Consider the following 14752-nt stretch of genomic DNA (forward strand, 5'->3'; position numbering starts at 1 on the left):
AGCGGCGTTTGACACGGTATCCCACAATTGCCTGTTGAACATACTTCGGAGCAAAGGAGTTCAATCCACTGCATTGAGCTGGCTGCACTCTTTTTTGAGCAATCGCACTCAGGCAGTACATATGGGTCAGTTAAATACCAGGCCCAACTCCATCGGCTGCAGGGTCCCCCAGGGTGCCTCGCTGAGCCCCACCCTTTTCAATGTCTATATTTCTTCTCTCGCCGACATTGGAAGGAAGTGGGGCATTGGCATCTGCTCTTATGCGGATGACACGCAGCTGATGGTGGCCTTAGATGAGAAGCTTGATATCACTAAAACCAAATTACACGACTGCCTCTCAGAAATGGCCCAGTGGATGCATTCACACTGCCTAAAGTTGAATGCAGGAAAATCTGAGATTCTTCTGTTTGGTGGCGCCAAACGTGTGTGGGATGCCTTGTGGTGGCCACCCTCATTGGGTTTAGCCCCCACTCCAAAACAACATGCCAGGAACCTGGGGATCATCATGGATGACGCCTTGTCCATGAAGGATCATGTGCGATCCCTCTGTGGCAAGGGTTTCGCCATCCTAAAACTTCTCACTAGGTTATTTCCCTGGATACCTATGGACTGCAGACGTTCGGTCACACAGGCCCTATTGGTTAGTCGTTTAGACTATGGCAATGCGCTGTTTGTAGGGATGAATGAACATCTGTTCTCTCGCCTACAGGTACTGCAGAATTCGGCGGCCAAACTTATTTGCAGAAAAGGCAAGCTAGACTCGGCATCGGAATGTTTGAAGAAACTTTATTGGCTTCCGATGCGCCAGAGGGCTGCCTTTAAATTGCTCAGCCATGCCCATAGGGCTCTGCATAAGACTGGTCCCACTATTCTTCAAGGGAAGATCGAATTTTATGTCGCCACTAGGAACCTACGATCACTTCAATCGGCATTGGTTAGGACTAAACGTATTTATAAAGTTAGAACAAGTGGCCGTTCCTTTTCTTACTTGGCAGCAAAGAGGTGGAATGAGCTTCCCATCGACTTAAGACATACCACAAATTATCTCCTGTTCCGAAAAAAGCTGAAAACCCACCTCTTCCCCAATTTCTAAACCCTTCAGTATCAGTCATCAGTAGTTTCTGCTTGGTATAAGCGCCGTGATATCCCCTGGGATGAGTGTTGCGCTCTACAAAAACCGCAAATAAGAAATAAGTCGGAGGTATTGAAAAACGAGTTGAGGGGACGATGATCTTGATGCAAAAGAGTCCGCAGGTGGTCACCAGGAACATGGCATGGTTCAAGAAAGTGCACAGATGTCACACGGACCAAGAAGAGCCCTCTGTACCAGAGGGAGCCAGAAGCTACATCAGTAGCAATCCACTGGGATCACCAACTCCTTATCGAGACTCTGAAGAGTCCAGGGCTAGCGCGGCTACGCATGCCGCAGAGCCTTCCAACCAGAACACCCAGACTACACTGACACCATGCAGACAGGCCGAAGCAGGGATCAGTTGCAGCTCCGGGAGTCAGAAGTATGGTCTCTGGCCAAACCCTGTGCCGAGCCAGCGATTCAAAGACTTTGTGTGCACATCTCCTTAAGCTTGTAAACTGTATGATTGATATTTGCTAAAGAAAAGGAGGGATGTAGAGAGCCATCCCGGCTCTCCTCAACATTGATGCAAGCACACACTCCTCAGGCGGTCTTGTCCCGAGGGGATAAATAAACTACGGGAAACCACTCTGGGTCTTTCCCGCCACACCACTAATACGGAGTGTGCATGTGTATTATTGCCACGTTAGGCCCCAGCTACCCCAAAGCTTTGCAGCGCCACACATCGTACTGGTTCCCCTCCAGCTCCCCTTCGTTTAGCATCTGCCCCATGCAGATGCTCTCATGCTGCACTGGTTCACTTGCGTACAGACGCTGAGGCTCCAGCTCCGAATGGTGGTCCAATGTTAATCTCACTGGGCTCCCCTGCCTAATTGTGAGCAGCTATACTGTCATGATGTTTCTTGACTCAGAAATGGTAAAAGGACATTGGTTGTGCAGTTTACAGCCTGCATGAAATTGATGAGTCAACGCTTATTTACTATACACGCAGTTTGTTAAGGTGCTACATTCATCGCTCTTTACACATGCTTGAATTCTGGTAATTTAGAAAAGTATATCTTTACCAATTCAAAAAATGCATTTGGGGTTACCCACAATTGCTGGCTTCTATGGGTGAGGTCAGTCTTCCTCACATATGGAGGCACCCTCATTCAAAACAGATCCTATGTAAAAGGTTACTTGATGCACTCCAACCCCCAAAAAAATAGCAATTGTTATCTATACTGGCCCACCAGTCTGCCCAAGATGAATTCTCTAAAGAGAATGCTTTTGCAGCCAATGCTAAACATTTTGCCTTTCCTGTTCATGTCCTCGTGCCCACTCTACAGGCTATTGCTGACTTAAAGGAGTAAGCATCAGAAAGTGAAAAGCTGACTTGGACAAGTTAGAGTATCAGAGACATTTAAATGGGTTGATTAGAATGGTAAAATAGTTGCTCCTGAAATGGTTAAATAGTCGTTCCCAAAATGCTGTTACTGAATGTGGCCTGCTTGTACCATGGTATTGCACGTCAATCAAGGTGGCATCATCCGTGCCACAGGCATGCACTAGTCTACACCTAATTTGTCCTCAATTGCTTAGCAGTACTGTCATATATGTGCCATTTGTCAAACGTACAATTCTGGATAGGGCACCAAAACTACCATTGCTGCCCATCCTGCTTCTTGGGGACCATTTGTTCATATCCAGAAAGATGTCACCCAAATGTCCCAATACAGTTCTACTTCTTTCCTTGTGCTGGTTTGTATGTTTACTGGTTGGGCAGAAGCCTATTCATGTGCCTGAGATGATGCTATCACTGTTGCCATGGGGCTGATTCTAAACGTTGTCCACAGGTTTCGAATCCTGCACAAAGATAGAAGTAACTCATTTTTTGCGGCTTGTAGTTCAGGAACTGTGCAAAGCTTTATGGATACAACAGCATTTCTAATGTGCATGTCACCTGAACTCCCGAGGAAGGTTGAGAGGTTTTAGCAGAACATTAATAAATAAAACGTTCAAAGTATGTGAAAAGAGAGGGCTTAAAAGGCCAGTTGCCCCTAACCTTAGCAATAAAGTCAATGACCCTAGTGAAAAGACTAAATCGAGCTTGCATGAGATTGTTATGAATATACCAATGATTCTCTCCTACACAATTCCAGTGTCTCCAGCTGTACTTGATTTGCACTTGTCTGATGATGTAACTTTAGAATACTGCACACAACTGATTCACTGCCTCAACATATGTTCTCAACCTGTACTGCCCACCAGCTCGACTTAAGGCTCGCACGATCTACAGCCCAGCGACTGAACTCACATCAAGGCCCACCAGCGGAAGTTAGCACTTCGACCCCAGTTGAGAGACCTGTTACAAGCCCTGCTCATCCCTAACACCGCTATCTAGTGCAAATGACTGCTCGCCTGGAGCAAGGCACTGTCAGCTGACCGCAGAGCCAAGATGTCAGATCCGATAACATAACTCCTGCCCATGCAAATTCACCACAAAGGTACTGCAGAGATGCAGCTGCTCTTCCTGCCCATGAACAGGACCTGCAATCCCTTTAGTAGGAAGCCCCATAGCGCCTGGATGCCTCTATGGGTCTGGTTATCCCGCTTTTCTGCCAGAGCAATGTGTCATCTGTAATACCCCCCTTAGCAGGCATAAGTGGTGGAAAGCAGTTTTGGAAGCTGCATTTATTAGAGAAGGGAGGGGATAAATGATAGGTCACAGTCAAAGAGCAATCCCAAAATAATGTGCTTTTCCCAACAGGACAGAGAAAAGAACCCAGCTCCTACTACAATAGCAGAAGGAAGGGGTTAGGAATGACAGGGTCCAAGACAGGGATTTCGGTTTTGTTACCACTTTGGCAGAGCTCACTGTTTTGTTCATTTATACATCCTCGTTTAAAACAATTGAACGAAAATGGCAAAGTTGGCTTGAGTGTTAAAGAGTTGCTGAACATTTTGATGTGACCAGTGCCCTGGAAACGATGTTGAAGCAAGCTGGGGACTCGGTATGGTTTCCTGTGAGAGATCCGCTCTTGCCAGACCAGGATGCCCTATAATAACCTAAAGCATCCGAGTTCTTCATAAAAAGAGTGCCATTTCAGTTCAAGATCACTGTACAAAATATGACTTCATAAAGTAAAATCAGAAATCCAGGAAAGCATATTGACGTTGGTTCTCCTCCATTGAAATAGCTTTCTGGCCAATCAAATATTTACTTACCGGATGATGCACTGTTTTATCTTATCATTTAATTAAACAAAAATATCAATGTGTTGCCAAAATAGGAATCGAAAGGCACTGGAGGAGGAGACCAGTTGAATCATTGAGCGTTGTTCATTTGCACTGGATGTTGATGGCCTCTTTTCTAAATGCACCATAGTCAAAGGAGTTCTTATGGATTTGTAAAAATCCATTGCTTTATTGGACTGTATTGGTTTGGGCCAGTGCCACGGAATTTATGCAACAGGAGAGTGCCAATTTATGAGACATAGTTAACTTAACTATGGGGCAAGAAAAGACAAATTGAGCGGAATTGAGCGGGATAAAGCAACACATTTTGGGACAGCATTAAGTCATTATTCTGACATTTTTACTTGTGTTGGTACTGTTTTAGTAAAGATTATATCTCATTAGTACCACTTTAACACCCAAATAAAGCAATAAGCCGCTGAAAAGTGACCAGCCAATCTCTGCCAAGGACTTTCCACTGCGTGGCAGCATGTGTTGCTGCTTTTTTAGAACCTTTTGATCTGTTTTAGCTAGAAACACATTTGTTTTAAATCTGCACAAAATCAACAGTTGAAAGATTATCTGTCAAATGTACCAAATCCATAAATATGTGAAAAATGCTGCACCTCAGGTTTGCTTAATTGCAGTGGCGCTGGTTTGGGCACAATTCAAGTTCATTTGTGTGACCACACAAATGTAACTGGAATACTTTTTGTTCTATAAAGTCAAACTAAGGAAAAATAAATGTTCCATTTTCTATGCATTAATAACCCACTATCATTTTCACTAGCAATAACATTTTCATAAAAACAAACAAAAAAAAGAAACTGTTCACACTACAACTATGTGTACACAGGGCTTTAAGTGGATTGAAATATAGGGGCTTCTAAAAGGGGCATGGCCTATGTAAATAAGGACATGGCTTTAACATGTAAATTCATGTTTTGTAATTCCCATAGTGTACCACCCGAATGGTATTCGGGTCCTCTCTAAGCTTTCTGTTACACAACTGATGTACAAGTAAGACCCGCCAGGACTATTAGCTTTGACAGTGGTTCTTAGTACTTTAGGATAAATGAGTAACAACTATTATTTTGTTGTAAATAATTAATGTTTATTTGTTTAGGTTAACAAGCTTTATTAAAGTAAATAGAATCATAGGTACAATATATAACAATGCATATAAAACAAAAAGCACTAGAAAGAAAACTGAACAAATAATTTGACGGAATAAGTGATATAAGAAATCTAACATAAATCTAAAGATAAGCCAAAGAGGAAAAGCAATAATAAAAATGTGTACCTAAAGAGTAAATAGCATTTTATGTTGTTTTTTTCCAGAAGAAAAGAAAGTCTAAGAAGAAAGAAAGGAAAAAGAAAAAGTAGAAGAAATAGAAGAAATAAAAAAAAGGAAAGGAAAAGAAAAGGAAAGGAAAAGAAAAAGAAAGGAGAAAAGAAACAGGAGATATAGTATTATCCTCATCTAATATTATATTGAAACCTTGATTTTATAATAATCGCAGTGGTTTCCAAAAACAATATAATACCTGTATATGTGACATATGAAAGAAAGTAAACTAGAAGAAGAAAATAGTAAAGCACTCATGGTGGCTGATAAACAAAAGAACCAACGTGAAGGCGTAATGCAGATAAGTAATTAGTAAGTGGGGACCATAGGGCTTCTTTTCGAATAAGTTGTTGAGAAGTTTTGGAAGAAGCTATGTCCAGTCTGTGGTGATAACAAAGAAGGTTTCCACCAGGTGGAGAAGGAAACCTTAGAGGCATCTTACCAGTTAGGGGTAATTACCTGAAAGGCAATAGCAATTCACAAGTCCACAAACCAGTTTGCAGAGTTACTTCCCAAAAATATGGAGTATATGTCGAAAGGAAATTTAATAGTGCAAATAGAGGATATTGACTCACATACCTTAGTCCAAAAACGTGCAATATTAGGGCAAAGAAAAAAGGAATGCAGAAAGGAGCCGGGAGTGGAAGGACATACCCAACAATTCGGGGATAACTGTGAACTATACTTGGAGAGTGATAATGGAGTTAAAAATAGTCCATGGAAAAATAATAAAGGGTCTGAGTGGTGCTAGAGTTACAAGAGGTGTAATGTATGCATATCCAGATGGAGTTCCATGTATGAACTAAAAGGGTACGTTGTAAATCAGATTCCCATAAGAGCTCAACCTTACTTTTAGGACGATTGAGAGAGAAAAAACGTAGGTACTTGTAAACTTGGGTAGCTCTTATGGAAAGGGAAGTCGATAAAAGTTCTAACAGAGGATCTTGAAAGGGAAGAGATCCAGACAGTCGAGAAAGGTGTTCCGTTAAAAGCAAAAGTAGAGATTCATACCCTAGTAACAAGGATACTGGTAAGTCTAAAGCTGATTGAACCTCTTGTAAGGACAGACAACGAGAATCCTGTATTAATTGTTTAACTTGAAAAATCCCTTTGGCTGCCCATGATTTCCAAAAAATAGAGCGATTGGACAATTTGATATTTTTGTTATGCCAAAGAGGTGAATCCAAAAATATCTGTAAAGGACTTTGAGATTTACATTTAATAGGATGAAAAGTTGAAACAAATGTTGAAATCGTTGGGTAGTTAAAAGAACGAGGAGGATGGGTAAAACTTGCTAAAAGAGAAAGAGGGACAGGAGAGATCAGAGATTTCTCCAACCTGTGCCATACAGAGGGGAAAGTTCCTTACAAGTTAGATAGATATGGTAACATTTGACGAATTGAGAAAGAGGAATGATACTGTTGAAAATTGGGAAAAGGGACACCACCCCGATCTTTAGGGGCAGAGCGAAGGGCCAAAGAAATACGAGTTTCCGACCATGCGAAAGAAATTTACTCAAAATTCCATTACGGGTTTTAAAAAATTTCAATGGTATTTTAACAGGTAACATGGATAAATAGAAGTTAATAACGGGAAGCAACATAATTTTAATAGTGTCTAATCTACCCCACCAAGACAAAAAAAGGGGAGACCATCTGTCAGCCATATTTTTTACTTTTGATAAAACCTCATTGTGAGGACACGGACTCTATGGATGCCCACTTGGGGCACTTTTCCCCTCATTGCTCTCCCATTCTATGTTCACAGAACGTCACTGGAGAATACGGCCCCTTTAATTCCTGTGCCTGGGCCGGTCAGCTGGTGGAGTCACGTGGTTTAAGCGTTCTGGAAAAGGAAGACGCCGAGGGAGACCGTCGTTCACTGGGACCACACATCGCGAACCAGGAGGAGACGCCGGTGAGGACCTTCCTTGTATCGCCGTGGGAGAACAGAGGGACGGAGCCTGACGACCTGAAGAGGACGACGTCGCCCGAAGAAACCTACGACGCTGAGGAGCCGAGGTCCGGAACAGAAGGGCAGCCAGACCCTACCTGGCAACACGAGCACGCCAGCCACGGCCACCGGGGGTCGTGGCTGCACAAGGTACGAGACAGATTTAAACTCTCTTGGGGTCGGGGACCGGAGGACGGAAAAGGAGGGGGGAGAGCGGGTGGAACCCAGTAGCTTGTGGCTATAACGGTGCAACTTTAACGGGGCAACAAGGACCGCTTTGAAAAGCTGCACGCACACTGGTGAAGGTTCTGGTGATAGCTTCCCCTCACTTCCCTTGCTTCCTGCGCCATTACCGCATTCAAACCCCCTACCTGACGGCCATTCTTGTTTCTGTTTTCTTTCACGGTGTCTGCGCAAGCCTGTCAAGTCTGCAAGCCAGGGAAGATCGTTGTGTTTGGAAACCCGAGAAGGAGAACAGAGTGGGACAAAGTTGTGTTCCCGAATCCCTGTTTACTTTGGATTTAAACTATATCTCCCAGAATTCCCCTGTTTCGTTTGGATTATATACTCTTTTGACTGTTAATAAATCCTGACAAATATAAGGCACCTCATTTGTCGTGGTCTGCTTCTCCACTGCGCTACACATGGTGTCAGAAGTGGGATTTCAGTCGCCTCACCATGGAAAACCTCATCCAACAATTAATACGGGGTCAGGAGAAGCTAGAATGCGCAGTAGAAAAGCAGATGACTTCTGCTCAAGCAGACCGGGAACTCATGAGAGATAGTCTGGCTAACCATGCAGACCAAATGCAAAAAGTAGCAGATGACAGAAGGGAGTTAACAACACAACTCCAAATAAGGGCAGGAACTGGGCCAAACGTGTCTCTCCAGAAGTATGCCACAGGAGAAGACCCCGATGACTTCCTTCTTAACTTCGAAAGGGCGGCAAGGGCGTCTGGGTGGCCTGAAGCTAAGTGGCCTTTCTTCCTAGCCCCACTTCTTACTGGAGAAGCACAAGCTGCCTACCAAGTAGCTAACCCTAATGGCAATACTTCATATACAGAAATAAAAGACTTGATATTGGACCATATTGGCCTGGATGCGGAGGCATATAGGGTACGGTTCAGGAAAGAACGCGGCACCACATCAAATAATCCCAAAACTCTGTATTTTAAGCTAAAAGCAGCAGCGGACAAATGGCTAAGACCCGGTTCCCAAACAAAGGATGAAATCATGGATATGATTTATTTAGAGCAGTTCTTAGAGGCCCTGCCATACCCCATTCAAAGATGGTTGAAACAACACAAACACCTGAGTCCTGAACAGGCTGTAGAAATGGCTACTACGTTTTATAGGGCACAACCTAGGGCCTTACCTTGGGACTCTGACAGGTCCACAAAACCAGTGAGTGGTCCGGTAAAACCTGAAAAGAAACCACTGAAACCTCCGCTAGACATAGTAAAGCCAAGAACACCCCGTTTAAAACCACCTCCCCTACGCAATCCCCAGTGCTTTGAATGCGGAGAATGGGGTCATATAGCACGTAATTGTCCCAGGAAGAAACCACCCGAAGAGCCGATGGACATCGGATGCATACCCCGTTCCATCCTATATTCTGCGGAACTCGGACCCAGTTTTCACGTAAGTGTCCAAGTCAAGGGCGTGCAGGTGAGGGCATTGCTAGACTCGGGGTGCAAACAGTCAGTCATTCTCCGGTCCATTGTATTAACACTCCCTGAAGAGGTGGAAGGCTCTGTACCAATTAGGTGTGTTCACGGGGATGTGAAGGTTTATCCCGTCATCAAAGTCCCTGTCACTCTTCCCCAAGGTCAGACTATAGAGATCAGGCTCGGCTTGTTCCTAGTCTGCCTGAGCAAATGATAATAGGGCAACACAATCCCTCATTTCTTGACATGCTACGAAACGAGCTACAGAACATCCCTTCCACATCCAGAGCACGGCCTACTCTTCTAACCCAAGCTCCATGGGTCACTGACCGAAGCTTCAGATACGCTCAGAAAAACGACCCAACCTTACAAGCAGCATGGACTCAAGTTCAACAAACACCCAACAGCTACCCTTCTTTTCACATAAAAAACGAATTTTTATATCGCATAGGGAAACAAGGGGATACTCCCCAATTGTTAGTGCCTCAAGCATTTCGGGAACAGGTTCTTTTTTTTGCTCATTCGCATCTGCTCGCAGGGCACACAGGGGCCCAAAAGACGATGCAGATGTTGTTGCAACATTTTTATTGGCCTGGCATATTTTCCCAAGTTACTAGATTCTGCCAAGAATGGGAGGTTTGCCAAAAAAATAATCCTTACAGGCCACCAGCAGTCCCGTTACAACCATTACCGATTGTGGGTAATCCATTTGAAAGAATCGGTATGGATCTTATTGGTCCGTTACCATGTACCCAGAAGGGACAACTCTACGCTTTGGTTGTGGTTGACTATGCCACAAGATATCCAGAAGCCTTTCCTCTACGCTCTCCCACAACCCGAAACATTTCTGAGAAGCTCTTGGAGCTCTTTTCACTGGTTGGTTTCCCTTGGGAAATACTGACCGATCAGGGCACTCCCTTTGTCTCTAAGTTGATGGGACAAATCTGTAAGTCTCTAGACATTTCCCACATCAAAACATCAGTATATCATCCTCAGACGGATGGACTCTGTGAGCGTTACAACGCCACTTTGAAGTTGACATTGAAGAAACTCCTAACTGCTGAGGGCAAAGAATGGGATCAGCTACTTCCTCTAGCTTTGTATGTAATCCGGAGCCAGGTGCAAGCCAGTCTAGGATGCTCCCCGTTTCAGCTCCTCTACGGGAGGGAGCCCAGGAGTCTTTTGGAGATTACGAAGGAAGTGTGGGAACAAGAGAAAGAAGAAGATACTAATAATTTTCTTGAGTATACCCAGAATCTCCACGCCCGACTCCACAAATTAAGGGAATTCGCTGATTCCAACCTAGAGAAAGCTCAGAGACAACAACAAACCCTATATGACAATGGAAAGAAGTGACGCCACCTCAACGTAGGAGATTGGGTGCTGGTCCTGTTACTGTCCAACCTAGGGAAACCACGGTCAGGGTGGCAGGGCCCGTATAAAATCACAGAGAAAGTGGGTTTAACTTCGTATAAGGTACAGATCAAACCTAGAAAGACCCAACTGTATCATATAAATCTGTTTAAAAAATGGTTAGGGCCCCCCCACCCCTCAAAATGTACAACACGTAGGTACCTTGCCCCAGGGTGAAACCACCCTGAAGGCGTTAGTTGTCAATTCTGATTTAACTGAAGAACAAGGCAGAACCCTTCAGGAAACCCTGAACCCCTTTTCCCATCTTTTTTCTAACCTACCTGGAAAAACAATGTTAGCTGAGCATACCATAGACACACAGGTTGGAAAAATAGTAAAACAGAAACCATACCGCATTCCAGCTGCCAGAAGACAGGCCATTGAGGAAGAGGTTAAGAACATGCTAGACTTAGGAGTCATAAAACCCTCCAAAACGGACTGGTCCTCTCCTATAGTGCTCGTGTCAAAACCGGATGGCTCAGTTCGCTTTTGCATTGACTTCCGCGCGGTCAACTCTATTTCAAAGTGTGACTCATATCCTATCCCTAGAGTGGACGAGTTAATAGAGAAATTGGGGGAGGCTCAATACATTACAACCCTTGACCTCACTAAAGGCTATTGGCAGGTACCACTCAAACCAGAAGATCAGGAAAAGACTGCCTTTGTTACACCAACGGGCCTGTATGAGTTTACTGTCTTACCCTTTGGGTTGCACGGGACACCTGCCACCTTCCAACGCCTTATGAACAAGGTGTTACATCAGCATCAGGAGTACTCCTCCGCATACCTTGATGACATCGTCATATTTAGCCCAGACTGGGAAACCCATTTACAGCATTGTACTCAGGTTCTTAGGTCCCTACAAGCAGCGGGATTACACATAAATGCAAAAAAATCCAGAGCAGCCTTTAGGAAGGTGAAATATCTTGGGTTCCTTTTGGGAAACGGTGTTATCGAACCACAGTCTGAAAAGGTGAAGGCAATAGCAGAGGCCCCTTTTCCATCAACCAAGAAAGAGGTTAGGGCTTTCCTGGGGCTCCTGGGATATTACAGACGGTTCATTCCACAATATTCCGAACTGGCTGCTCCCCTGACCGACCTACTACAGAAAAACGTTAAAACCAAAGACTTCCAACACCCCGGCGAGAACGCCATAACAGCATTTGTGAATCTAAAAAAGGCCATAACTTCTGCCCCCATTTTGAGGTCTCCTAATTTCTCGAAACCTTTCTTGTTGCACACAGACGCTTCCGAACATGGGTTAGGGGCGGTATTGTCCCAAATGTCATTAGATGGCATTGAACATCCCGTCCTTTTCATCAGCAGAAAACTCTTTCCTCGGGAGCATAAATATCCTATCATAGAGAAGGAGTGCTTGGCCATTAAGTGGGCAATTGAGAAATTACGATACTATCTGGAGGGGGCCCATTTCCTTCTTTACACCGATCATGCTCCCTTACAGTGGATGAGCCGTAACAAGGGCAACAATCCACAAATCTTGAGGTGGTTCCTGTCCCTCCAGCCCTTTTCCTTCTAGGTGGTCCCTCGGAAGGGAATTGACAATGGAAACGCTGACTTTCTTTCCCGCCTTCCTTTGTTCCCCGAACGTGAACAAACTGGGGTTGGGGTGTGTGAGGACACCGACTCTATGGATGCCCACTCTGGGCACTTTTCCCCTCATTGCTCTCCCATTCTATGTTCACAGAACGTCACTGGAGAATACGGCCCCTTTAATTCCTGTGCCTGGGCCGGTCAGCTGGTGGAGTCACGTGGTTTAAGCGTTCTGGAAAAGGAAGACGCCGAAGGAGACCGTCGTTCACTGGGACCACACATCGCGAACCAGGAGGAGACGCCGGTGAGGACCTTCCTTGTATCGCCGTGGGAGAACAGAGGGATGGAGCCTGACGACCTGAAGAGGACGACGTCGCCCGAAGAAACCTACGACGCTGAGGAGCCGAGGTCCGGAACAGAAGGGCAGCCAGACCCTACCTGGCAATGCGAGCACGCCAGCCACGGCCACCGGGGGTCGTGGCTGCACAAGGTACGAGACAGATTTCAACTCTCTTGGGGTCGGGGACCGGAGGACGGAAAAGGAGGGGGGAGAGCGGGTGGAAACCAGTAGCTTGTGGCTATAACGGTGCAACTATAACGGGGCAACAAGGACCGCTTTGAAAAGCTGCACGCACACTGGTGAAGGGTCTGGTGATAGCTTCCCCTCACTTCCCTTGCTTCCTGTGCCATTACCGCATTCAAACCCCCTACCTGAAGGCCATTCTTGTTTCTGTTTTCTTTCACGGTGCCTGCGCAAGCATGTCAAGTCTGCAAGCCAGGGAAGATCGTTGTGTTTGGAAACCCGAGAAGGAGAACAGAGCGGGACAAAGTTGTGTTCCCGAATCCCTGTTTACTTTGGATTTAAACTACATCTCCCAGAATTCCCCTGTTTCGTTTGGATTATATACTCTTTTGACTGTTAATAAATCCTGACAAATTTAAGGCACCTCATTTGTCTTGGTCTGCTTCTCCACTGCGCTACACTCATCCAAATTGAACTGAATCATTTTTGCAAGGGTAGAAGAATATTTAATCCCTATGAAAGTAATATTATTAGTATTCCATTTAAAGTCGATATTTCTTAAACAATATTTATTTAAAGGGAGCACTTCAGATTTGGAAAAATTCAATTTATAGCCTGACAAGGCCGCATAAGAAGAGAGTAGTTTGGTAAAAGTAGACATAGAAGTAGAAGGATCGGAAACATATAACATATCATCTGCATAAGCAGTAAATTTAATTTCAACAGATTTGTGCGTAAAGCCTCAAACAGTGGGGGAGTGGCGTAAAGAGTGAAGAAAAGGCCCAAGAGATAGGATATAAAGTAACGGGGAGAGAGGACATCGCTGACGAGTACCTCTTTGTTAAGGGAAATAAGAAGATTGAGAGCCGTTAACGAAAACTGAAGTAGTCGGAGAGGAATATAACAATTTAATAAGGGACAAATTAGAAGGACCAAAACCATGCCATTTAAGAGCGCGCATCATGAAGGGCCAATGAACGCAGTCAAAATCTTTTTCAGCATCCAAGATTATGGCGGCTATGGGGGAAGAACTCTTAGAAGCCAGATGAATAATATTGAGGAAAGTTCTGGAATTATCAGAAATAGTCCTTCCTTTAACACCCCTGTTTGTTCAAAACCAATTAAATCTGGAAGGACCTGATTGATACGAAGGGCTAATATCTTGGCAAATATCTTACAATCAAGGTTAATCAAAGATATAGGCCGGTAGTTGGCGCAACGGGGGGGTCTTTATCTTTTTTTGGGACTGAGACAATTCATAGCTTCAAGAAAAGAGCCTCGAGCCTCTCCATTAAGAACAAAATATTGAAAAAGAGATAAAAGATGGGGCAGAAGAACAGACGAAAAACAAAAATAGAACTCAGCAGTAAGACCATCAGGACTGGGAGCCTTATCCTTAGATAGCATGGATAAAGCGGATTTAATCTCTGAAAGAGAGATATCCCCTTCCAAAATAGAACAGTCAGGAAGAGGGGAAGAGCGGGAGGTAATGAATCAAAAAAGGAATCTAAATTGGCGCCAGAAGGGGAAGATTCAGGAGTGTAAACAGTCTTATAGAAATCTGTAAAACATGTTAATATTTCTTCATCTTTAAAGCGGGAGTATCATTATCATCAATAATCTTAACAACTCTAGATCTTTAGATTTCACCTTCAAATAGTTTGCCAACAGCTTACCAGCTCGGTTGCGACCACCATAAAATGTAGACTTTATTTTCAGCAACGTCCCCGAGGCCTCTTCTGTGGATTTCCTATTATAGTCGAGTTTTGCTTGAACAAAAGTCTTAAGGGAGTCGATATTTTTAGATGAAAAATATGCATGTTCCAATTTTTTACTAGGAGAGAGCAGAAAAACTGATACTTTCTGATACTTTTTCCTTTTGCTAGCTACATAATCGATAATGAAACCTCTAGCTGTAGCTTTAAAGAAATCCCAGACAATATGGAAGGACATATCAGGAGTAGAGTTAAGAAGAAAGAATTCAGAGA

Source organism: Lissotriton helveticus, chromosome 8 (genome assembly GCF_964261635.1).
Source record: "Lissotriton helveticus chromosome 8, aLisHel1.1, whole genome shotgun sequence".
NCBI classification, from domain to species: Eukaryota; Metazoa; Chordata; class Amphibia; order Caudata; family Salamandridae; genus Lissotriton; species Lissotriton helveticus.